Raw genomic sequence first — 25,190 nt, 5'->3', positions numbered from 1 at the left:
GCAAATAGTTCCTTTCTTCTGGAAAACTCTGAATTATCAAGTTTTATTAGAAAGAATATGTATGGATATATCAATCGTAATAAATAAATATATTAAATGTTCATAGTTTTTCAAAGGCTTCTCTTAGGTAATATCCATTCCCAAGGGATGGTTGGCATGCAAATCTGACTTTTTGCATAATTAAAAATGATAGTATTTTGTTTGAAAAATAAACCAGACTAGAAACTTCAAGGAAAACTCATCCACTTGGCATTCCTTTGGAACATACACATAAAGGGCTTTACAGTAGTTCTCCCTGCCTGTAGGTATTTGTTGTGTAAGACAGGAATTCCGTGTGTGAGAACTGAATGAGGAATTGAAATTTCCCTCTAAAATTGTACCTCACTGCATGCCATGATATATGGACAGTAGCTAAAGAGTTAATCTTTAGCAACTCTGCTCAAAAATCCTAATGGCAGACTGCCCATCATTCTTTTAGACAGAGCTTGTCAGGAAAACTAGGGCAGCTTGTCCAGCTCAGCAGTCAACTGATTACTAGTGAACTCAATGGGGCTCCCAGCCAACCCCTGAGATCGCTGCCAGCCCCTTGGGTATTCAAAGGCCAAGTTCCAATGTGGTTTACTTTGCCAGAATCACATGATGTCAGTGCTATTTTCTTCTGACCAGACTAACCAGTCATTCAGGTTCCTGCGAATGGTATCAGTGAGCTAGGCCGGCACTTTACTGGTAGAGGTCATAGAGACACGGAGGTGCTGGGCCTGTCACCAGGGCCCAGGGGCCTCTGCAGTCTCTTGTGCAAAAGCAGCTGATTCCAGTCTGTGAGCCCCAGCGACCCAGATCCTGCACTCTGTCCCATGCCCTAGAGTCCACTCCATGACCAGGAATGACTCAGGCTCCCTGCATGGGGACACTTAGAGCCTAAAACCGACAGGTCCAACTTTTATAAATAACCAGCTGGGTAGGAAAACAACAAAAAACGGGCCTTGGCTTTCGCTCCTATGACATTATTTGAGGTTTAATAGGCAAGCCGCACACATTCTGTGGGATTTAGTCAGCTTTATCCACATGTGCCCGCATTCCCTGCACGGTGCTGTGCTGTGTTTAGTCGCTCAGTCATGTCCAACTCTGTGAACCCTGGGCTGTAGCCCACCAGGCTCCTCTGTCCATGGGGATTCTCCAGGGAAGAATACTGGAGCGGATTGTCATGCCCTCTTCCAGGGGATCTTTCCAACCTAGGGATTAAACCCAGGTCACCTACACTGCAGGCAGATTCTGTACCATCTGAGCCATCATGCATGCGTGCTAAGTTGCTTCAGTTGTGTCCGACCCTGTACAACCCCATGGACTGTAGCCTGCCAGGCTCCTCTGTCCATGGGATTCTTCAGGCAAGAAAAGCAGAATGGGTTGCCATTTCCTTCTCCAGAGGAACTTCCCAACGCAGGAATCAAACCAGGGTCTCCTGCATTGTAGGCAGATTCTTTATCAGCTGAGCTATCAGGAAAGTCCTCCCTGCATGGCAGTAAGACATTAATTCGTTTTTACATCTACCTGGAGGTTTTTCAGTTGTTGCAAGATTTGCAAGAGTGCCTCCACCTAAGGGGCAGCCAGTTTTAAAAACTGTGGCAACCCTTAGCTCTCAGTAAGAGACCATTTCACTTCCCAAAACACAAGGTAGAAAATTAAAGATGAGACCCACTTTTTAACCTTTCCTTTCTTCAGGAGAAAGTATCAGTGTCAGGAAGGGCAAGTGTAGCCTATGGACTGCACTTTCAAATTCTGGAACTTATTTCCCAATGCTTTAAGTACCTTAAATTATTTCTAATTTTCCTCTTTATGATTTCCTTCTTAGGGTAACATGAGACCTATTTATGATTGAATTCACTTTAAAAACTTATTTTTAAAGAGGTTAAGTCTTAAAAAATATTTTAAAGGCTAAAAATATTATACATAGAATTTCTACATTATCATAATATTTAGCTTTTTCCATTCTTTCTTTTCCCTGCTGATAAATAAAGTCATAGAACTGCTAAGAAAAAATATGCACTAATTAAGAATTATGGCCAGTTTTAAACATTTACAATTTTAAAAGACAACAGAAACTTGTTTGGTTTTAACGTGCAAAAGAAAAACAAAGATAATTCTACTAACTGTACGATAAGCATAAAAGACAATACATGTTTGATATATGAATGAATATTATTCACTGCTGGGTACATTCTTACTAAGTATTACCTTGGGGAAGCGTCTGAGCAAAGTGACTGAGAAGACAATTATGAGGACAAGGTATCTTAAGGTTTACTAATGGAGTTTTCCGGTTTTCCTTTCTGCCACAGCTTTGTTGAGGGGCTGGATGGCCTTTCCTTTGCCCTGCAGCAAAAGACTGCACCCATAACAATCATCCGTATTAAATCCAGATAAACTTTTACAATCAGAAGTCAATCTGCCAAGGAAGTTGCTCGATAAGAAAAGACTGGAGAGGAAGGGAGGATGGGAGACTGGAAGGAAAAGGAAAGTTGATTCTTAAGACAGAAAGAAGAAAAATAGACCCCCCACAAAAAAATTTTTTTACATCAATGCTTCATAATTTTCATTCATTCCATCCGTGAAAAAGTTTAAGCAGACTGGAAACAACTTCAAAGCCAATGTGATCACCAGTTATTCAATCAAAATCAGGTGCTATAGTTAGCTTTCCCTGATGGTTACAGCTCATCTTTGACTATTCAACTTGTCTTTTGTCCTGGTCTTTTCTTTCTTTCTCAGATGTATCATCATAGCATACCTCTAAAATAACATCTTTAATGAATGAACAAATGTTTGAAAAAGAGAATCTTGCTAGATACAAGTTCTTTGGTGCAAAGGGACTAAGCAGTCACCACCAATTAGATTATAGCTGGATAATTTGACAGTTCTCAAGATGACTGTTTCAAGGAAGGCTGGAAATGTACAAAGAGAGAACAGCCCGTTTGTGTGTCATGTGTGCTGTTCTCCGCTAGGACAATAAAACCAACAAATCCCAGAAGGAAAAAAGAAAGAGAAATTCTGATCCTTTTAACAGTGAAGAAATAACACACAAATAAGAGGTTTTAAGTCAAGTTGGTTGAAATTCTCTTTTGAGAATAAGCAGTATCCTGGGGGCTGCCTCCAGATATTTTTGAGGAATTAGTACAGTAAGTACATATTGCTCAGGCCAAAGTTCAAGGCTCCCCAGGAGGGAACCACACTGCATTTTTCCCATATGGCTCCTGCTGCACCATGCATGGGTTCTGTATTCTAGCCACACTACAAAAACTGCTCCTGCATTTTCCTGCCCGTTGACTTTTGTTTATGCACAAAAGGTGACTTTGGTTCACCTGGTCCAAATGCCTCCCACACATTTGACAAAATCGATGTCTTGCTGCTGCTGCTAAGTCACTTCAGTCGTGTCCGACTCTGTGTGACCCCATAGACGCCAGCCCACCATCCCCCATCCCTGGGATTCTCCAGGCAAGAACACTGGAGTGAGTTGCCATTTCCTTCTCCAATACATGAAAGTGAAAAGTGAAAGTGAAGTCGCTCAGTCGTGTCCATGTCTTGAGATCAATTAAAAACACCAGCCCTCTGGGTGTAGAGACAAGAGAATCTTCCTACACTGTTGGTGGGAATGTAAATCTGTGCAGCCACTTCCTTAAGTACAGAAGATCCTCTAAAAACTAAAAATAGAGCTACCATATGATCCAGCATTCCCACGCTGGAGCATATATCTGGAGAAAACTCTAATTCAAAAAGATACATGCACCCCAATGCTCATAGCAGCATTACTTACAACAGCCAAGACACAGAAGCAACTTAACCGCCCATCAACAGATGTATGGATAAAGAAGATGTGGTGTGTGTACACACACACACACACATACATACAAACATACAAACAGTGGAATACTACTCAGCCATAAAAAAGAATGAAATAATGCCATCTGAAGCTACATGGATGGATCTAGAGATTATCATAAAGTCAGAGAAAGATAAGTATCATATGGTATCACTTACTGTGCAATCTAAAAAGTGACAGAGATGAATTTATTTACAAAACAGAAACAGACTCATAGACATAGAAAACAAACCTATGGTTACCAAAGGGGAAAGGGGCAAGGGAAGGATAAATTGGGGGTTTGGGACTAGCACTACAAACTGCTATATATAAAGTAGATAAACAGCAAGGACCTACAATACAACACAGGGAACTAGATTCAATATCCTGTAAAACTATAATCAAAAAGAAACAAAAAACACAACCTCTCCATAAGATGCTTCCTCCTCCCCAACCACCAGCTGAGCCCCTCCTCCACATCTCAGTAGCTCCACATCTATTTACCAACATGATGGGTGCTCACATACTTGCCTATCTATCTCCTCCACCCAACATAAACCTATAAGAATGAAGACTTGACCTTCAGGGACTTGCACACTAATGACTGTCTGCTGATTGGAAGCAAACAGATGAGGTGCACTGATTTACTGGGCTCCAGTGCATGGGTTTTCTAATAGCCACACAAAGGCTTTTCATTCATCCAAAAGCTTAGCTGCTGAAATGCCAGTGTTCATAATAACACACAGGTATCTGAGCTAAACAACTGAATTATCACAGTGTCTGTGATTATTAAACACAGATTAATATTATCACATTATGAGGTAAGATTATTAATGTCTTACCAAGAATAGAATGATCTCTTCACTGGAATAAGGTTTGTTTTGCCTTTTTTTTTTTAAATGTTGTTTGGTTGGCATTCTATGTACATGTGTGTGTAAATATGTATATGTGTTTTAACAGGCAGGGACTAGAGGAATAAGTGATAACAATGACCTTTACCCCTCTTCAGTGAACTTCAGACAAAACTATTAAGTTATAATCCTCAAAATATTAGCATATGAAAGGACCAATCTTGTTCCCAAATTTGAATATGAAATAAACTTGGCTGAACCAGGAGGGGTTAACTCTCAGGTATTTTTTGTTCTGCAGCTGCACAAGTCTTACCTAATGTGGTGACCATTCTGCCCCTAACATATAAAGGGTATATCCTTAGTGCAAAACCACATGCAGACTAAATCTCAATGATATTACTTATCAAGGACTTTGAGCAACTAACTGCCTTGTTTTATTTACTCTTCCCACTAAATGAGCATGTACTCAGTGACTGGGGGTGGGGAGTGATAACCTCCATGTTAACCACGCATGATCTAGAAGTGTAGGTCATACTAATGACCAGGTAGGAGTGCTAAGAATTGGATCTAATATAATTAAGGTAGACAGAAATGTGCTTCAATTTCTATAAAATATTTCAAGGGTAGAAACAGATTAGCCCTTCTAACATCCTTTAAAAGGTAACAAAAATTAGGATTCACTTTTATTGATGAAACAGCGGAGCATAGAGAAGTTATACAGGGTCATTAAAAGTTAACTTTAAACAATTTGGTCCATTGATGAGTCTTGGTGTGCTTTATAGAGCACTTAACTGACCATAAGGATGTCACACATGAGAAATGATCAAATGATGCTCTGATTGCCATTCCAAAACTTCAGACTCAACTCTACCTGTTCAAGATATCGCTAGATTCCCTTAGTCTCTGCCCCCCAGTTATGCTAATACAGAAGTGGTGAACTACACAGATTCTGAAATCAAAGCACCTCATCTAAACCCACCACTCATTAGCTGTGTGATTTTGAAAAGTTCCTTGATGTCTCTCTTATACGTAAAATGAAGCTAATAATGGTACCTGCTGCCATATGGCTGTTGTGAGAATTAAAAAGAAAGCATACTCTGTAGCTTCTGTTTTACCAAAAGCCGTCATTTTGACCTACACTTTCCAGAAGCCTCAAACCAACAAAAGTACCGATTAAACTCTAGAGAGGTTGAATTTGAGGGTAACAGAGTTCTTACTGAATTTCTTGTCTTAACAATCTAGGTTTTCATCTTTCATCTCACACCAAAACACAGTTACAGAGGGAAACACTGTGGCCAAGAAAAAAAAATGTATTAACCATATACTCATTTTGCATTGTTGTTCAGTCGCTAAGTCACGTCAAACTCTTTTGGATCCCATGAACTGGAGCATGCCAGGCTTTCCCATCCTTCACTATCTCCTGGAATTTGCTCAAACTCATGTGCATGGAGTCAGTGATGCCATCCAACCATCTCATCTTCCATGACCCCCTTCTCCTTTTCTGTGTATTTAGAAATAAATCCATTTCCTTAAAATTTTTAACTAGACAAGTCCCTCTCCTTAAGAAAGAAAATTTTCCCTTTAATCCACACTCCCAATTTCATTGCTATAAATCAAGAAGAAAATATATCAGAAGAATGGGATAGAAAAAAAAAAAGCGAAAGACTCATAGAAAGATACAGAGAAAGATAGGAAAGAAGGAAGGGAATGAAATATAATATTCATATTCCTTCCTTGACTTCACTGACTTCCAAAAAGAAAGAGAATATGCCATACCATTAACACAGTTTAGAAACACTAGCCTGCTTGGCAGCCGCAGTTACAGAACTACAAGCATCAAGGTTACTTAATCGTCATGAGCTCATAAATTGGACCAAGGTGACAAGACCAGTTGGGTGAAAGGGATCAGAGTTGGGGGTGACTTGCTCCAACACTTTATGGACTACAGAGGCCCTCTTCAAAACCTAAAGAGACAGATAGCACTCTCAGGCTAACTTCCAGACTTGCCTTCTAAACAGAACCAGGAACTAAGTAAGTCCCCACAGCTTGGTTTGACCAGGCTTCACCTCTACCCCAGTTTTGAGGAGATTCTGCCTCTTCAGAACTGAGCAGATCTGAAAGAACCCCGAGAGGAAGAGCCCAATTCCTAACAAAACCTCAGTCACTCATAGAGATCAAGAAGTTTTGCCTAACAGCTTAGCAACAAGGGCTCTAAAGCCAGACTGCCCTGCTTCTACCTGACTGGGACAACTCCTGGTTGTTTGGCCTTGAGCAAGTCAGTTCCACACAGAGCCTCGGGTTCCTCACCTAAACATGTGTGCATGCTTAGTTGCTCAGTCATGTCTGACTCTCTGCGACCCCATGGACTGTAGCCCACCAGGCTCCTCTGTCCATGGGCTTTCCCAGGCAAGAATACTGGAGTGGCTTGCCATTTCCTTCTCCAGGGGATCTTCCTGACACAGGGATCAAACCTGAGTCTCCTGTGTCTCTTGCAATGCTGGCAGATTCTTTTACCCACTGAGCCATTGGGCAAGCTCCCCTCAATGGGAATTAAAGCGAGATTACTGTGAATATTAAATGAGATGATACACATGTATAACAGGCCAGTCTCAAGTTGTTGTGGATACAAGGTGCTAATTTATTCCAGCTTCTGCACAGCTAAAGAACCCGCCTGCCAATACAGGAGAGGTTTGATCCCTGGGTTAGGAAGATCCCTCGGAGGAGGGCACAGCAACCCACTCCAGTATTCTTGCCTGGACAATCTCATGGGCAGAGGAGCCTGGTGGGCAATGGTCCATAGGGTCACAAAGAGTTGGACATGACTGAAGGGACTTAGCACAACACAGCTGCAAAGCCTGTGAAACACTGGAGGTGGCTCTCTCGTGAGCTGGATGTTAGAATGAATGCCCCAGGCAGGGCCAGCAAAAACCAGCATCCCTGGTGCTTCACTCAGCATTAAATGAACAAGGATTAAAACCTCAAAAATCCTGGAGTCATAAAGAGATAATTCCAGAGATGACACCTACAGTGCACCTTCTATGGTGTCTTTGTCTGAATTTATCAATACATGTAGGCAGAATTATTGGTTGTACTGCTAGAGGAAGATAAGATTTTTTTAAAGGGACAATGGTTTTTTTAGAGCCTTATATCACTTTACATCTCCTATGATTAGGTTTTGTTTAATGCAATCCAGTAAACTGAAAAGTGTGGGCTTTTTTTCCCCCTCCATTTACATTTTCAGTGGTGGTGGCTGCTGCTGCCATCAAGCATCCTGAGTGCTCTTCTATGGACGTGCATGCTGAGTCACTTCAGTCATGCCCGATTCTTTGCGATACTATGAACCATAGCTCACCAGGCTCCTGTGTCCACGGGATTCTCCAGGCAAGAATACTGGAGTGGGCTGCCATGTCCCCCTCCCTTTTAAGGACATAGAAAGCTGTAAAAGAGCGTCTTGGATGACTCATGTTAGAATATAAACTCAATGGAGACAAAGGTACCGCTTATAATGACTGAGAACTTTCATTCAGATCTTTTCCTTTTATAACTGCTGTGATCTAACAGGGCAATTGATTTCAACATACAATTTAAACAACAGGCTGGTTAACCTTGTCTGCTTATTAGTAAAGAAAAAATGCTTTCAGAATTATGCTGAATAATGTGGCCCTTCAGGTCAAAGAGCTTTGCAGGTAGGTGAGAACAGGATGGTTTTAAGTACCTGAAGACATTCTACCTACCTGTGCCGCCCTTCCAGATCTGCTCTCTTTGCCAGGGCCCTCTTCTGCCACAGAGCAGGTAGCAGGCATAAACTAGCCCGTACTTCCTGTATGAACCCTGATGAGGTCTCACTACTACCTGCCTTATGAAGCCTCTTCCTGCTGCAGCTACCAGCAGAATATTTTTGTGTTTGCTCCTAGATGTCTTATAGAGGAAACCATGCCAAATGAGTTTGCTGATCATTGATGTGAACCAGGAAACTACTTTGAGCAACAGTCCCACTACCCAGCAGTTTACTTTTCGATAACACCCTCATTTTGTAAATACTCTTTTTAGACAGTTTTACACAGTGGCTTCATATATCAGGTTAGTAAGGATGTCATTCCATTTTAAAGCACATTACATGGAAACATTAAAACAATAATATACACACATGAATCTGTCTACATTCACATCACACACACACTTGCTAAACTTGAAATTGAACCCCAGGACTAACAACAAACACATTATCCCTGGTTCTTTTTATGATACCTTCTTTCTAGGGTCTGCTTTCATTCAGGAGCTCCTACAAAATACCAGTGTTTCCCCAGACCATGTTCTAAAGTACATGAACTATTAATAAAAGTTCCTTTAAGGAGAGAAATTCTACAATCAAATTTGTCATTTTTCTGAGGACAAATCTGATCCACAGGCATGCAAGACTGAAGAGAATCACTTGGGTATTGTATGAACCCAGCCAACTATTCAACAGTCACATCTCGGAGCGATTTTGTTGTTCTCTCTCTATTCATTGTTACATAGAAAGCTCATGAAGTGATAACACTGTTCCTTTGTTTAAAAAATAAAGGCTACTGAAAGAAAAGCCAATTACTTGTGATGGTGACAGAAGTTATGTGAAAGTGAAAAGGCGTATGGAAGTGGTGCTTCTTGTCCAAATACAGACACCTGGGGAAGAAACTATAGTCCACAGGGCTGCCTGTAAATTTAGAAATCCATGATCACCCTTGAAATATCCCTTAGAAGTGTCAAGGGTCCACTATACATCGCTTTAAGTGCTTAGGCCCCATGGAAATAAACTGGACATAACTGTAGATGTCTCCCGAACAAGATCCTATCTTACATTTGATGGAGGAGAAATTTCTCACACAAGTGGCTTATGAGGCTCTAGAAAAAGGGCCCCAGGAGTACTGTCACATATTACGATTGGAAAGGTCTTCTGACCGAATGTTATTTATGGATCCCAGGTATTTTAATCAACTGGGGTTGAATTTGAGAACTAGACTCCAATATCACCTCCAGATAGGGTCACACTGGTTCATGTTTAGCTTTTGTAGAAGAGCTTCTGATGGCAATTTGAAGTGGGAGGCTCCAAGGAAGCACTCTCAGGGACAGGTGCAAGATTGAATTGCTGGATCCTGAAAGGACCCACAAGACACTGGTAGGAACAGGTAGGAAGAAGTCAAAGTACACAAGGGTTAAGTGAGCACTCATGGACTTCAGAGGCATGGATCTAGTTACTCCCAGACAGTGAAAGCTAAAGGCAATGGAGCCTCCAAGAGAACCTGGCCTCCTACTGAACAGCTCCCTTGGGCAGCTCAGCATCCCAGTGACTGCACCCAGGGCCCGACTGAGGACCCCACACATTAAGGAATGTGTCCAAAGTCTTCCAAACACAAAACGCTTCCTTTTAAAAATCACATAACTTTCCTTTTAATTCGTGTTCTTATTTAATTTATGGAGCTTTTGTAAAACTTCCTGGTTGTTCTCTAAAATTTTTTTTTATTAATCTTGCAGAAGGATAGTCTAACTTTTCTCCAAATCTCCCTAAATCTCATGGCGCTTCAAATACTAGGGACTTTTCCCCTCTCCTCTAGAGTTTTGATTTCCCATGAAAGACAGCCGTTCAGGAAAGACACTAAGGAAATCAACCTGAATATTCATTGGAAGGACTGATGTTAAAGCTGAAGCGCCAATTATTTGGCCACATGATGCCAAGAGCCAATTCACTGGAAAAGAGGCTGATGCTAGGAAAGACTGAGGGCAAGAGAAGAGGGAGCAACAGAGGATGAGATACCGACTCAACGGACATGAGTTTGAGCAAACTCTGGGAGCTGATGAAAGACAGGGAAGCCTGGTGTGCTGCAGGCCGTGGGGTCACCACAAGTCAGACACGACCTAGTGACTGAACAAGAACCAGCAGGCAGACACGTGTTGTCAAACTTTTCTGGCTACACAGCTAAGGCAACATGTAGGTATGTGAGTAGAAAACATCTAGTACCAAGACTACTGCTGATTGCCAAGTAGGGTGAACAGCAAAACGCAGACTCTCACAAGAGAGCTCAGACCCTGTCATCGGAAGACCAATCTCAGTTGGTTAGTTTCACACAGAGGCATACACTTATCGGTGGGTACATAGTATGGCCCCATGGGACCTGATCTTTCTAAACTTGCGTATAATCAGTCAGAGAGCTACTCAGATGGTAACAAGAGGGAGCCTGCATCACTGATTCCTGTTTCTCCATCACAATCCATTTTGCCCTTTCAATAGCAAGGCACGTGGGTATACTAGACTGATGAATCAAGGAGAGGAAAGATTTTTTTTTTAAAAAGCCAAGACAGCAGAACTTAAGACTAAAAAGAAAACTTGATGAAGGGGAAGAAAGAAGGAACCACATCTCAAGTTTTTGTTTGAAAGTGACTACAGAACATTCACATCACATGTCAGCCCTTAACGAGGTGGTTCAGTTGAGTACATCACATTTGTCATTTTTCCTCTATCTATTCAGTTCATCTCGAAGAATTGTATCCACCTTCCAGGACTCCTCCTTCTTGTCACCCTCCCCACCTCGGCCTCCTAAACAGAGGCCACCAACTTGATGGTATATTTCAACTCTGGCTTTGATGAAGAGGGTCAGCTTGGCACACAGGTAATTTCCCTGTAGATTAAGAACATTTACTTTCTTCCTGCTGGGTCCCTCCCAGAGATACCATCAAACGTCTACCTACGCAATTAGTTTTCACAGGTGGCTGTTTTGCCTCCAGTAAAACTACTTTCTTTCCCCTTCTGCAAGTCAAAGCAGAGCGAATGCACATGAAAACATTTCAGATATGAAATAAACACTTTCATAAAGGCAGCTATGATGCAATGCACTGTTCCTGACTGACCCAAGTCATGGAATGAACTCCACACACCAGGATCAAAGTTGAAAGGAATTATTTCTGGGAGAAGAGGTAAAGGAAGATTTGGAAGGGAGAGAGGGAAGGAAATAAGGAGAGGAAGAGAAGCTATAATTTCAGTTGGTTCATAATCCAAAGGGGTTTTCCAAAAGTCTTCTCTGCTTTAGCAAACTTCTTGTTGCAAGTCTGTGATCACCTACACAGAACTGAAAGTGGGGGCTACAAAAATGTCCATACACATGAACAGTAGTGGCTGATGAGGTGGTTTGTACCTATTTGTTCTGTTTCTGTTGCACCAGGACACATGCAACATGAAACTACGAAGTTGTGAGATGTCCTTGTTTCTCTGGTCCTTTTTCTAAGAAAAAGCTCCAGTTTTAGAGGCAGCCATTTCCAAAGGGGAAAAAAATTTCAATGTCGACATAAATCCCTTGAACTAAACATCTGTTTAAACTGTTTCTAGGTCAGGGGTCTAAAACTGTGAAACACTAGGGGTGCAGACATGATTTCTTTCCCAAGGCCTCTAAGAGCTGCAGTCTGCACACCGCTTGCAATATTGTTTAAACATCTGGCCCTCTTCCCCTAAAAGGAAAGGCGTGATAGGGTAGATTGCCGTGGCTTTTTGTTTTAACCTATAACATGATTTTGTTATTTGTGCAGCCTCTAAATAAACTACCATTAAACAAGGTAGGCTTTTCCTTTAAAATACTATTTAAGTGTTTTGATGTTTCGATGGCATTCTGTATGGCATGAGGAGATTTGTTTCACAAAAGCTGCAGACTCAAGGATGAGCATGAAGAAATGGTTGCCATCAGTTCTTCCCTGTGCAGAAAATCTCTTCCAGGATAGATTTTTTTCTCTCAGCATTCTCCTTCACTACTCTGACAAAAAAGAGCAGATACCCTGATTTTTAAGTCAAGTTCAACACTTAAATTTGACTATGGATAAAAAACTGTGTTTAAAATATTAAAACATAAACTCATTCCAAAAAGATGGGGGTGGGGGCAGGGGGAGAGAAGAGGGACACAGCTTCCCATGTGGCCTGGCCTGAAACCTCAGAAATACATATATATGAAATTCAGCACTGGTGACAATAAAGGGCACTGAGGGCCATACACAGGTTTGTCACCCAGATCCCTCCTATTTACAGCTCTGGTCACCCAAAGGATCTGTTATGTATTCATTATGGAGAACAATTATGGATCTCAGTGGTGGAAGAGCTTAGGGAGAGCAAAAGGGAAAGTGAGTCTTAGACAAACGGAGCAGCCCATTCCGTGAAAAGTGAAAGCGAACAGTGCAAGCTATGAGCTCAAGTATCAGTGTCTACACTCAAGTACTCACCCCCCAGAAACTAGTATTGCTCCTGTGTCACGTCTCTGCCCCTAAAACAGGCAGGAGGTAAAGAGGCAACCCTAAAAAGCTCCCAGTTCAAGTGCGAAAGAGTGATTTTGCTGATGGAGTACAGAACAATAGTCCATGGCTGTCAAGTATCATAAAGGGATTAGAGTTTTGTTTTGATTTATTTTAATGTACAAAGGAAGAAAGGAGACACACTTCAAAGGGTTTGCCTCTGGCCCAGACTTCCGGCCTTAGGGAAACAAATTTCCCAGCAAACATTATAGAAATATAGAAATGCCCATTTTAAATTGACCAAAAAAAAAAAAAAAAACAACAAATCTTTCTACTAAGACTAGATAGATGTTGTATACAAAAAGTCAAATGCTTTTTTTCCTCCCTCTCTGATACTAGGAGACATGATCCATCACATACCCCGGACTTATTCCATCCGCCCAGTCAACAGCCATTCTTATATCCAGAGAAGGTTATTTCTATACTTAAGTGACTTTTCAAAACTCAAAAGTGTATGCCCAATAATAACGTTATTAAGAATAAAGAAAGTAACTACAAGAGGTTAAATAATTATCAAAATAGAGAAACCAAAGGAACTGCTAATGTCTGTGTACATAGGAGCATTTAGGTGAGAATAAAAGACACATTATCGGTTTCTTCAGAAAAATAAAAATGATCAGCAATGAGTTTTTATGTGTCTCAGTATTATCCATTATAGAATAAGACAAGTATTTTCATTAATTATTCAAAGATTCTGTTATGTCTTCTGCTACAACTCTACAGAGATACTCTTTCCTGACTATGCCTTATTTTCAACAGACAGTATTTCTAGGAGATGGAGAGGACAAGAATTTCAAATAGTTCTGAAAAATAAGAATTTTTAAATTCCAACCAGAGGATGTGAAAGCCAGTAAGAAACTTAAAAGGAAATCTGGGCTATCCCCACACCTAAGGCAAAGCCACACCTAGAGCAACCTAAGCAGATAATCATCTAATTTTAAAATAAATCAGGCTCCATAAATTCCCTCCCTAAATTCCTGAGCCTAACACCCTTTTACTCATGAAATTCCTTTCAAGCTACAGTCTAAGCACATTCAGTCATCACCAAGTGAATAAAAAGACAGATATAGTGGATATCATGAGCAACTCTGCAGGATCAGTCATAAAAATTACTGGATCAGAACTGCCTTACTGTGACTAGGTATATATGTGGGCTGTCCCAGCAACGTCCTTTGGATCAGAATTCAGAGCAAAGGTACATACTTTCCACTATGGATCCGATGTTATACTTTCAACTAGGAATATCTACTTATCTATCTATCTATGTACAAACTACAAATAGTACCCAGCATGAGGGAGGTATTATGGACTTAAAACTTGTGTGCATGCCCAAAATTCATATATTGAAGTCCCGGCCCCACCCTTGTGGCCTTGATCCAATAAGACTGTGTGTGTGTGTGTGTTAGTCACTCAGTCCTGTCTGCCTCTTTGAGACCCCTCGGACTGTAGCCTGCCAGGCTTCTCTGTCCATGGAATTGTCCAGGCAAGAATACAGGAGTGGATTGCCATTCCCTTCTCCAGAGGAACTTCCCAACCCAGGAATCACACTCTGGTCTCCTGCTTCGCAGGCAGATTCTTTACCATTTGAGCTACAGGGAAGTCTATTAAGATCCAATAAGATTAGTGTCTTTATAAAAAGAGACACCAGAGATCTTGCTTGTTCTGTCTGCCACATGAGGACACCATGAGAAGGCAGTCACCTACAAACCGTGAAAAGAGGCATCAGAATGAAAACTAACTTGCTGACACCTTGATCTTAGACTTCTGGGCTTCTAGAACTGTGGGAAATAATGGTTAAGCTGCCCAGTCTATAGTATTTGATGATGGCAGCTAAGGTGACTGAGACAGGAGGCATATCATCACCCTTATGTTGACTATGTGTCCTTCTCTTCAGATGCTCATCTGTCTTCCCTGACATCTCTGAGACAGCATTCCTCTCATGTTTAGGATGACTCTGCTAGTTTATTTATTTACCCCTCAAATGTGTATTGAGCATCAGCTATGCAGCAGGCATTCAGCTACATGCAAGATATCTCGGAGAGTTTACAGGGCAGTGGGGAGAAAAAGAACGAACTGAGCAATTCTGATAATATGTGGTAAGTCCTACTGCTGACAAGTACAAAGTACTGCAAGAGCCCAAAGGAGAAGCCACCATCTCAGACAAGAGGGATCAATGTATTGCAATGTCTCCGACGGGCCTTGAAGGATGAACAAGAACTAGTCAGAGGAAAGATGGAGGATAAAATATGTCATCTTAGTGGGATGACAGTGTACACACATGCAGAGGGTGGGGGATGTGAGTGCCTCTCCCTTAGACACTCACTGTAGACCTCCCTCAGGGGTCCATTCACAGCCCTCAGACCTTCTCTAGAAACAATCCCTCCCTTAATAGCCCCATTTACTTCCAAGCTTTCAATTACACTCAAATCTGTATTCCTAACCAGAACCCTCCTTTTCTACTCTAGCACTCTCTTTAATAGTTCATTTCAGCAGGGCATATGACCACCAGTTTGATTAAAATCCAAGTCTTTATCCCTTCCTCAGATTTGCTCTTGCTCTTGGATTGCCTGTGTTTGTAAGCTGCCCCAGGCTTCTCCCCACGGTATAGCCATCTCCTCCTCCTCCCCTCCTTAACCCTTCATGACCATCTATCATCACACTCCCTTTCATCAATACCTCCAGAATCCGGTCATTCCTGCTGGTTCTGTACTCAGATCCCAAGCATCAAATCTGAAGATAAATCTTTATTGTTATTACAAATAATGACATGACACTTCGCTTAACAGAAAACTGTGAAAATTCATGTATGAAAACACAAAATCCAAGAGATAGAGGCAGACAGGAAATGGAAATTGCTATCACAGACTCCAAACAGAGACGAACAGACAAACAAACACAAATTTTGAGCTCTGAGCCGTCGGTCAGACTGGGAAAAGACGATGATAAGACTGACTACACAAGTCTCATCATAGCATCCTATGCTATGAGGCGTGCCAACAAATCTGTTGCCTGGAAGGGATTTCTCAGAAGCACAGAATACTAGGGCATTGAACGAGAGGCAACGAACAATAAAACAGGAAAATGCAGTTTTTATAAAGTAAGCAAGGTCTTCTATATACGGGTCTTTACATATAAAATATTTCTTAAATATTTTGTTTACAGCGAAGAACACCTAAAGTTAAATGAGGACTCTGCAAATGGAAGTCTATCCAGGAATACCATGACGTGCTTCTTATAGAGAGCTCTCTAACAATCGTGAAAGCATCACCTGTCCCTGAGACCATCTCTGGAAGTGCCAAAGCCAGAAAGGGACTTTTAACCAGAGTTAAATTGATAACGGAGGTCACAAACTAGTATCAAACGTACTAGGATACTACTGTACTCCTCATCCTTTCCTATTCCATTTCCTCAACAAGGCTTTCCCATAGGACCTTAGCTGACAGATAGTCCCCCATAATCATCTCCAGTTTAATCTGTATACTGGTATCATCACATTCTCTTTGTTTCATCACAATCTGAAATGACTTATTAATTTGTTGATTTGACTTCATCATTCTTTCCCAACAGAAGGCAAGCTCCCTGAGGGCAGAGCTCATGTCTGTCTTGTTCATGATTATACCCACAGCCCTTAGAAATATCACTGGTTTATAGCAGGTGCTCAATAAAAATTGTTCAAGTTATTGAATATGCAGTCTACATTTTCTGTTTTAAATCTTTATATGCAATATACAAAATACAGGGACAAGACAAATATTTTACATGAAAATTTTAAAGCGTGGCCTAAAATGTCCCTTTCCTAATTCCATTTTCTCCTTTCTCCAATACATCTTTCATTTTATTGTTGAAATTGTCATATATAAGACAATCTAATTATAACTTTTAAGAGACTTGTGAAGAGGTACCCACTGGAAACTATTCACTGTGGCAACTGAAACCGTCAGCAACCCCACTCTTTGAGCCTAGCCCCTTATGAGACTCTCCATTCCTACACAAGCTAAAATCTACTCACCGCCTCCATGGCTGTTCATGACCCACAACCACCAATGTGCCCGTACCCGTTCCCAATACTCACCTTCCCTTGTGCTAATTCCAACATCCAGGAGCCCCGCCCCCTCACATTTCTGTCTGAGAAAACTGCACTCATCTTTCTAGCTCATTTCTAGAAGTCACAAGAGCCTTCTCTGTTACTTGTTTTACGGTTTTGGGCCCCGCCATGTGCAGCTTGTGGGATCTTAGTTCCCTAACCAGGGATTGAACCTGGGCCTTCAGCAGGGAAAGTGCAGAGTCCTAACCACTGAACCACCAGGGAATTACTCCAAGAGCTTTCTTTGGATTCTCATAAATTACCAACTCCCTCCTCTCCACTCCAACAGTACTTTTTATCTATCTATATGCCATTGTCTACCATCTGTTTTATACAATTTAAGTGGTTACTTTTATGTTTCTATTTCCATTACTAGATCAGATTATAAACTCCCCGAGAATAAGGATCAATACTTCATTGGTCTTTATAGTTCCCTAATATTTAGCACACTAGCATTTTGCTAGGAATACATTATGTTCATTGAACTTAACAAAGGTTCCTTGAACTTCTTATTTGCATAATTAGAACAATGAAAGAGGCACTGATAATGTCTGCTCTGGATTCAGTTTTACATAGTCGAAGGCCTGGGTACAGCACCACCATTTACTAGATAAGAAACAGAATTAACATCCACTTTACCCACTAATGGATTTCAATTTTATACAGTTAAAGGCCTGGATACAGAGAAACCCTTTACTAGATTAGAAATACTTGAAGAAGTTTTAGAATTCTTAAGTACAAGGTTCAGAATCAAAAGTGTGCTACTTCTTTGCTTTCAGTATTGCTCCCCAACCAAGATCCAGTTTGCCAAATCACAACATCATTTCCAAAAGTATGAACAACCAACAGAATGAATGAATTCAGCCATATGCATCTATCAGGCTATTGAGCAATGAAGCATAGAGGCATAAAAAATGGTGTTGAGACATATGTGTTCTTATTATCTGCAAACAATGCAGCTATGCGTTTCACATATAGACACATCTGAACCCCAATTTTACATATGAAGAAGAAAAGCATTCATGCCAACTCTCAGCACAACACACATCACATCAGTTTCACAACTGGTGGCTTTACATCACTTTATGTTCCATATGCCTGCATGTCCAAAATATTTTTCCTTGTGACAAATGATTGCAACGTAGAATCAGGTACCGTTTTTAATGACAGAGGCTACTGGCTTTAACTGTACGCTAACAAAATCTCAGTTGTACTGAAACAGGGTATTAGGGAACAGCTTTGTTTGCCTTCTCAGGACTCATTAATTTTTACTTTAATCATACTTCAGAAAACTAAAGAAAGGAAAGGAAGCTGAACTGAATTTTTTTTAAAAAGTGGCAAGTTATGTATATTAATTTTACATTACATATTTTGGAAGGGTAAATTCATTATTTATACAGGTGCTACCTGACCTCTGTCCAGGGAGTTATTCATTTTAACCTATTAATAAGCATACTATAAACAACAATGAAAGTTACGTGACCTTACACAGCTGTCTCCAGCCACTGTACTTCCATCGTTAAGGAAACTGTTAGATGACCCTGTTGTCAGAACACACTAAATCTGTCTGAATAGGGAAAACAGGACTTTTTCTCCAAGGGATAAAGCAAAAATCCTGGGCAGAGCTGCTGTTCCCACTGTACAGTCACCCTTGTTATTTATCATTTATTATTTACCTATGTTTTTGGTATAAGCATTACAGGAAGCTTTTATGCTGGTTGTAGCATATAATCAGTTGCTTATTGCCAAGGGAAAGACTTTTCCCCCAGAAAGACAATCTGTGCACACACTAATTTGAAAGACAGGGTAGGAGCTGCAAGTGTTTTAATAGCCCATTATCAAAAATTATCCCTTGGCTATAAAATCCCCAGACCACTGGCTTGAGATCAGCTCAAAGAAAAATGAGATTACAGAATTTAATCTAGTGAAGGGGAGTGAGAGAGGAGTTTTAAAAAGCCTTAGATCACAAAAAAAAAAAAAAAAACAAAGAAAGAAAGAAAAAAAGACAGCAGACAGAAACAAGATCAGCTTAGATTAAACCTGCCACATGTTTACCTCATACAAATCTGACACATTCCAAGATTGATTTTAATTTTTTAAAGTATGCTGCTACTTCACAATATTTTAATAAAGAGTGGGGAAGGCCCAGAAAAAAAAATTATATGGTGAGGTGACAGGAAACAAAACAGTATTTTGTTTTAAATTTGCACAACCTAATTTATAGCAATAAAGCAGAACCTATGAGTTCTGGTAAATGTCAGGGCCGTCATGTCCATTACATATGTGGGTAGGTATGAAGCAGAGTCTCCGTAGGCCCTTCAAAAATTGCACACAGCCGCCCTAATGCAAACCAGAAGTCTCAGCCCTCTGGATGAACACAAGGATTCATTCCCATGTGGATATTTACAGAGGGTCCCCTCCAACCCCACCCCATCCTCATTTATGTACATTTCAAGAGGCCAACAGGAGGCCATCACCATGGAGGTGGCTCATGAGAAGATGACGCCCACCCCAACAAAATCTGGCCCAACCCCTGCAAAGCAAGCAAGAGTCCTGTAGAACCTCCCTTTCCCCCCACCCCACAACCTCTGCTCTCTTACATCTCCTCCCCCTTCTCCTCCCCCCACCCCTCCCCCCGAGCATCTGCCTTGCCCAATCTCGCCTGGGCCAGCTCCAATAACAACATCTGCTTGGCAGCTTTTCAAGCCCACGGATAGTTATCTAACTGAGGCTTTTGTGCCGTACTGTTTATTCTATGTGAAGAAATGCCTCCTTAGTTGAAAGAGTACTTTAGAAAAACTGTGCAGCTATTAGCAAGTGAAGCACAAGGCTAATAACCCCCACCTGCTCATCAAATTAATTATGACATCTGAGTCATTATAACTCAGAAAGAAAACATGACTGCAGATTTGTCACATGTAGGAATAAACATGTATTAGGACCAGGAAAAAAAACCAGACCAAGAGACTCAGCTGGACAAAACACATGCTTCCACCTTGCAGAGACTGGAAATATGGATCCTATCTTCTCAAGTGAATGGATGAAAGAGAAGGAGTGGTTGGCCAGACAGCCACACTAACGTTAAATGGTGCAAAATGAGATGAAGTCAGGGAATATGGAACCTCAAGAAGAACACTTAAGGAGTCAATAATAATTTCTTTAAACAAAGCAAAACACAATACAAAGCCATCCCACCAAGAAAACTATGCTGTTCAAAATTAATGCAACCCCCTCCACTTGGGCCATCTTAGATACACTTGCAAGAACCCAGGAGACAGAATATCTCCCCTAGGTACAGAAGGATATTTTAGCAATGCTAATAATAGTCTAGGAAGAAAATATATTCAAGATGAAAATAAAAACCTGTCATGAAGTTACTTAGCATTTCCTAGTTTTATGAAAGCATGAAACTATCATTGTTAAAATTAGGCAAATTCTGTTCAGTAGTCATAAAAATATTAAAATTTAAAGTCAGACATTTAACATTATATTTCACAGTCAGTAGTGTTTTGCTAATATTTCACAGTATTGAAAGTAGCAAGTTTTCAGTGTTGTTTTTCAATAAACTTAAAATAACCAGCAATCTCTTGCTCATCCTATATATTTCTGGCATTTGCAATGACAAGATATCTTTTAAAATATCTTATCCCCAAATTCTGAACACCTTCATTATGATTTAGAAATATGTACAAGTATATTTTAACAAAAGTAAAAACTGTTTTAGAGTATGAATTAATTGATGAACCATCCAATATAGCCAGACATATTCTTTGCCATTATTTTAAAAGAAATAAAATTCTGGAAAGACATTTGCATGAATCACAATAAAAAGTACTCCCATTAAATACTGGCAACCATAAATTTAAAACATCTTTACCTTTCTGCAGTATCTTTATTACTGAAAGAACTTTTTAAATTTTTTGGAGTCCTTGTGCTGCCCATAAGAAAACACGAATCCTTCCTTAAAAACATATTGATATTTTTGCTAAATGATATCAGCTTACTATATTTTACATTCTACCTCTAGAAAAGTCATCCCATTGTAGCAAAAGCTATATAACCAGCTGTAGCAAATAAACTTCTTTTCATTCTCTTTTATAAGAAGCAAAACCCACAGAAGAGTTCATTTTAACACAGAACATGTTAAATTGATAAATCCTTTGAGGTTTAATATAAAATGAAAGCAAATCTCAGGAAGCAATACAATTCATTTTTTCTCTCTCTCTCTCAGTAAAACAATTCTGTATCAGAATCTAGTGCTGAGTTGATTTATGTAAATACGTTACTTAACCTCAACTTAAGATATAAATCCAGAGCAAACATAACAACGGCAATCCGGACACTCTACTCTGCCAAATCAGAAGATTTAGTCAGCCTAGACTAAAAATGAATTAAGATTATAAGAAGAGTGTCAGTCCTAAGTCAGGAAAACATGCCTGGCCAGAGCAGGCCAGGGAGATCACTTATTAACTAGGCAACGATGCCACAGAACTATTTGCTACACGTCTGGGAAAACACGTCCCCAGTTTTAAACTCCACAGCAAATCAAGGCACCCTTTTTAAATGGGTGCATTTTCTGTTTTTTTTCCCCCACATTGTCAATCCTGAAAAGAAGTTTGGCTCTCTGTTTATTATCTGCATAACTGTCCACATGTTGAGCCAGAAAAGGCCAGCGTCCTTAAAGGTAACGTGGGCCAGTGCCCGAAACGGAGAGATTGACTCAGGGCTAGGAGGAGTTAACACCTCCTTCCTGAAAATAATCTCCAAGTTGCTTTTGAACAACTGTTTCCCACAATTATTAAATTCCTTTACCATGATAGGTAACAGTTACGTATCCCAAAGAAGTATGACGGTGGGTTCTAAGGCAACAGATATCCGTCCGTCTCCTGAGACAAGCACAGACACACAATTTACAGCCATGCTGGTCAGGCAAGCTGTACAGAAGTCTGTCTGGCCGGGCCTGAAAAGTCAACACACTATTCTGCAAAAAGTATCCTTAACAAGTATCAGTGTTTGTTGTCAGCAGAACTTCGCAAATTCTAAAGGCATGCCAGAAAGAGGGCTACAGAAACCCTAGCGGTTCCCAGATCCTGCACAGCACAGGGATTCTCGTAGCCACTTAATCTCAGCACGCATCTCCACCCCTACTTCCTTCCCAATGGTATGTGGTCTTGAAAACACAAATGTTCAGGTTTCCTGAAGCTAAGCTGCAAAGGAAAAGTCCCCTCCCAAGAGACAGAGCTGCAGGCCCTTGGTACCCCTGAAACTGTCCGCCACAGTACAACATGATGTGATACTCACTGCAACCAGACACGGGGAAACGGTCTTTTTTTCACCTCTGATGTCATGTAACAGATAAGACCATGATTTGAGATTATATCAGTGAGTCATGTTATCTACAAAGTATTTTAGGAAGAGTTTGTTAAGAGGGCCACAGTATCGCAAGGCTAATAACCTCAAGTGTCTAAATGGCTGGGGTTCTTCTGAAAATCATCTTGAGATACTCTACTGGATGAAGAGTAGAAAATGACAGATGCAAAAGATTTTTCAGAAATGGGACACTTTCACTGGTAGTTCCTCATTCTACCTAATCCTTCTCTCTCATTCTCTCTCCCATCCCTGGCTGGCATTTTTCTTCCCTGTGCATACACACACACACACACACACACACACACACGGGAAGACATCCATTAATATTAAGAACAGTCTTCTGTAATGTTTTACAGAATTTCTCAGGGGCTTAGGAGGGCTGCAGCCATGCCAAAATTACAAGCTTTCCTCTAGTCAGAAGGGATGTCTTTTCAAAGCCCAGCCCTCATTTTTCAGTCTGATGTAAGTAAATTTACCTCTGTGTGCTGAGCTGGGCAGCTTTTCTTTGTTGTTTTTGTTTTTCTAATAGCTGCTGCTCTAGCGGAGCTATTCATTTCAAAGGAAAGTTAGAAGCATTCTTCACTCTTCCCCTTTTAGATTATTTGCAGTTACTGACTCTTCTGAAATCTTAGATTGGAACAGAAACCTAAAGCACAGCGCCGTCTGAACAGCACATCACCAGCGCTCCTGGGATCACATTTCTCTAGAACAAATGTTCAATATGAGGCATAAGAATTAAGTCTAAATGGAATAAAATTCACCAAAAAGAGGGAGTGAGCAGTATCTTTTTGTTAAAATAAAAAATGGACCTCCTCCATTCTGACTGAAGGATAATCATCTTTTGAAAACACCGTTTAAGCACCACACAAGAGGTGGCAGAGTTATGTGTGTTTTTTTAGTGAAATTAACTGATTTCTTGAGAAAACCAAATCAACTGAATTTAGGCAGTTAGTTAACTTTTGGAAACATTGTTTAGGCAAGCAATGAAGGAGATGTTTTTAGTTGATTTGTTTCAAGAAAAAGTCAAAGTAACTGTCCAGACCACCAACATGATAAAATCCAGCAGATGAACCAATGGCTTAAAGTTCTTAGCCTGTCCCCACCTCAGTCTATCCAATGGACCTTAGTGCAGCATGGTAGATGGCACTGATGGTAATTTGTGATCAGAGTTTACATGGCTTGGGCCAGGACTGCCTCCCAGCATGCACTCAGGTCTGCAAGTTCTCCATTTGTGTCACATATTTAAATGAGTGACCCAGACTTCATTACCTTTCTTGTGATCTCATGTCAGCTTCTTCTTTATCAATCAACATTCACCTCCTCTAAAGGAACACACTTGAATTCACAAGTTTGGGGGTCTTGGTAATTGTCAATCTCAAAGTCAGAGTAAGAGAATTAATAAAGGGATATAAATGCATCTGGAATAAATAGTGAGAGCAAAGTACATGGAGCCATGGCAGCGAAACCCTGCCAGTCCAGAAAGATTCTCAAGGCTACCTCCTGAGTCAACCCAACCACCAGCATTACCTTGAGGGATAATGAACATGTATGTAAGTGAAAACCCGATTACACATTCGAGCTTAAGACTTTAGCCTTTTAATTTCATCACAAATACTTACTGAAAGGTCATGAGTATGATATTCTCATCCCTGGACACTAAGAAACTGATACAAAATTAAGCTTGCAGGAAGGACACTACCTTTCTGTGAAATTTTTCAAATGGTGTTGCAAATAGATAAACAGAACAGTGACAACTAACTCCTTCTCCCCATCTAACTCTTTTCCCCATCTCCCCTCCCCATTTTTTTGTTTTTTACATTTGTGTGAATTCAGTCACCGTAATCTATCTAATCCTATTATGCCTAATGAAACCAAAAGACTAAAAGTTGTTATGGTCAAACCCCTACCAGAATACCACAAACTTCCTTGAAACTAGGAAGGAAAAAAAAGGAACTCAATCATAACCAAAATGTGTTTGAACACATACATAGCTCAACCAATTACCAATTTGCACCTGTAATGTGAAAAGGTGCTTACAAAGAATTACATGGTCAGGTACTGTGGGTTTCTTTTTTTTGTTTGTTTTGTTTTGTTTTTAATTAAGCCCCAAAGTTCTAGGTTTACCATGCTTAACTTTTGAATATGAGATACAGAGCCTACCATTGATTTTCTATGGATTTGAGCCATTTAAAATGCAACAGAAAAAAACAGTTGAGGAAGGATCCCATACTTAAGCTCATCTCTTGACTACCTGTTGGGTGAGGATTTAATGGTTCTCAGTTGTAAAATGGGGACAATATCTATCTCATCCAACTGAGATAAATATTAAATAAGACAGTGTAAATAAAAGACAAAAGTGAATAAGGAAATACATTAAAATACTCCACATGCAATTACCTTCATAGCAGCATGGCTTGCAATTCAAAGGGATGGATCTGAGAAGGCTGAGAGGTAGAGTGTCCAGGGAATAATATGTAGAGTCAGGCAGGCTTCAGAGTGACCCTGCCTTTGCTACCTCCTTGCTGTGTGACTTTGGGCAGCTTATTTTAAACTCTTTGAGCTCTGATTTCCTCTTCCTTAAATGAGGAATCGGCCTCCCAGGTGGCCCACTGGTAAAGAATATGCCTGCCAACTCAGGAGACAGGAGATGTGGGTTCTATCCCTGGGTCGGGAAGGTCCTCTGGAGAAGGAAATAGCTACTCACTCCATATTCTTGCCTGGAGAATCCCATGAA

General features: G+C 40.5%; 1 protein-coding gene and 1 non-coding gene across 11 annotated transcripts in view; both read right to left on the bottom strand.

The window, feature by feature from the left end:
• The window catches only part of NFIB (nuclear factor I B), a 257,619-nt gene that overhangs the window by 194,034 nt on the left and 38,395 nt on the right, over positions 1–25,190 (bottom strand). The window lies entirely within an intron of this gene.
• On the bottom strand, positions 17,239–17,311 carry TRNAE-UUC. Its single transcript has one exon. It is a non-coding gene; the product is annotated as a tRNA-Glu (tRNA).

Source organism: Bos indicus x Bos taurus, chromosome 8 (assembly GCF_003369695.1).
Source record: "Bos indicus x Bos taurus breed Angus x Brahman F1 hybrid chromosome 8, Bos_hybrid_MaternalHap_v2.0, whole genome shotgun sequence".
NCBI classification, from domain to species: Eukaryota; Metazoa; Chordata; class Mammalia; order Artiodactyla; family Bovidae; genus Bos; species Bos indicus x Bos taurus.
The sequence above is the reverse complement of the archived record's forward strand: the minus strand, read 5'-3'. Positions and strand labels throughout refer to the sequence as shown.